Source organism: Phalaenopsis equestris, unplaced genomic scaffold (assembly GCF_001263595.1).
Source record: "Phalaenopsis equestris unplaced genomic scaffold, ASM126359v1 Scaffold000958, whole genome shotgun sequence".
Classification (NCBI taxonomy): domain Eukaryota; kingdom Viridiplantae; phylum Streptophyta; class Magnoliopsida; order Asparagales; family Orchidaceae; genus Phalaenopsis; species Phalaenopsis equestris.
In genome coordinates this window covers 79,688-81,952 of record NW_018165397.1, presented here as the reverse complement: position 1 = coordinate 81,952, position 2,265 = coordinate 79,688, and positions in this window count along the sequence as shown.

Here is a 2,265-nt window from a genome sequence, read left to right as displayed (position 1 = left end):
CTTTATATAGTGTATAGCAGTGACTTAGCCTGACTCATTGGCTGCGGTATTTGGTGTAAGTCCCTCGGGCCAGGGGTTCGATCGACTTAGGTGTAGGCCTTCGGTCGACTAAACTACGAACCTTCGAATGATTAGTTCCCTGGTCCACCTGGCTATCACCACTCTCTTTGCGCGGGACCCCTGTTGTTAAGGTAAGACTAGACTGTCTAGCATAATATACAGGCAGCTTCACCCCTTCAACAGAAAAGCCATTATAGAAGTTTATGCTGGTGTTGCATTAGGTGCTAGTAGCCGTGAAGGACCTTGAGGTTTTTCCTAAGATGACTCGTGATGTCATTTTGGGGAGCTCGCGGCTCTCCTTCCTTGTACGGGTATTTCCTAATGCTTATACTGCCGGCTATTGTTTAGTACATGATATACACTTTCATAGAGATGTCTTGGTAAGACATTGGACATTGATGTAATATTCGACTTGTCCAATACTAAATTCACGCTGCAAGCCGGCTGCGGTGCGCATTCCCGATACTACCCCTACCCTCTCTCCTACATCACAGGGCAATTCCGTCAATTATTTCACGCGGCGGAATTTCCCTATAAATCGTCCCTTCTTCCTCCCCGAGCTCAAAAGCAGAACAGTTTAATATGTTTTCAAATCAACATCGATAATCGTATTTTACTCTAGATAAGTTAGGACACCAAGCCATTTGTAGTCAATTGAAGTAAAAGAATTCTATTAATAACAAATAAGAAAATCAAAGAATCAATCGAACATTAAAAATAAAAAAAAAACTTAAAACTTGTATTAATCTCAAATTGAAGTTGAATAAATTGTACAAAGAGATTGAAGGTTTGAAAACACCAAATTCATATTCTCTTATATCCAACTCCTTCCCTTCCCAAAAATCATCAAAACAACCTTACAATAACTACAAAATGGTCCTTAGACCAATTTCATTCATGTAAATATTAAATATTATCAACCAACACTCAATTCTTATATTCTTCATGGTGAAGTTACATAAATAAAACATTTTAATTGAAGAAATATCATTATTGTAACATATAATATATTATCCCCTTGTGCTTCATTTTTAATCCTCCCTTCTGCCATTTGTGTGCCCCTCTTTTGCATGTCCATTGAGCTCTGGCGTTTGTTCTGAATCAGTTCTTTGGAATGCTGCCTTTTGCCGGCATGGTCTCCTTTCAAACTGTCTAAAGGTATTAGAGTCATAGGCTTATATGATTACATATATAAATATTTATGGGGCATTTACGTACGTACCATACAATTGTTGTGTATTATGTATTTACGTAAACTAAGACCACAACTTTCATATTTGCATGCATGGCTTTAAAATCTTTAACATCACGTAAGAAAATTGTCATTACTAGCTTTTGAAAATTAAATACTACTTTTTAGGTGTGGAAATATGACTCTAAAGTGTTATAGATGTAGATATCAAATTTTAGTTGTTCGTTTTGTAAATACATAAGGATTGTGTACAATGCAAGTAAATCTCTCTCTCTCTCTCTCTCTCTCTCTCTCTCTCTCTCTCTCTCTCTCTATCTATCTATATATATATATATATATATATGCTTGTTTTTAGGTGGTGTTTGGCCACACCTTAAGGTTTGTGTGTGGCAGCTTGTGAGTTTCAGGATAAGCAGAACTCAGGATAAGCAGTTTATCCTGAAATGCGGCTCGCGGCCTGCGTTTAGTGTTGATACCTCAAATGCGGCAGACAGCGTTTTCAAAAACGAGCAGACCAAACAGTTAGATGGCGTTTTCAAAAACGCCACCACACTTATAAGCTGCCTCAAACGGGCCCTTAGATTTACATTAAATGCGATTTAAAAATTCAACTTTATCAAATCAAGTCAGAGACAATAAGAGATCGTGAGCAACGATAGAGTAAATCTGGCACACAATCGGATATTCTAAATCCAGATTTGCATCTCAAACCTGACAAATCCCGAGAAAAATCACACGGAACATTAGATTTATTTTATTTTTTTGTATTTATCTTAATTTAATTTAAATTTATAATTAAATTCTATAAATAATATGTTATCAATTATCATTATGCAGCGAGGCTAGAGTGCACTTGACTAGAAAATTTTTCAATAATCTAATAATTATTCATATCACCCATAATGTACTTCCCCTCTAAAACATTGATAAATTAAAGAATATTACAGCATTATTGATACTGCGTATAATAAAGACACTAAATTTTATTACATATATATCTATATATATATATA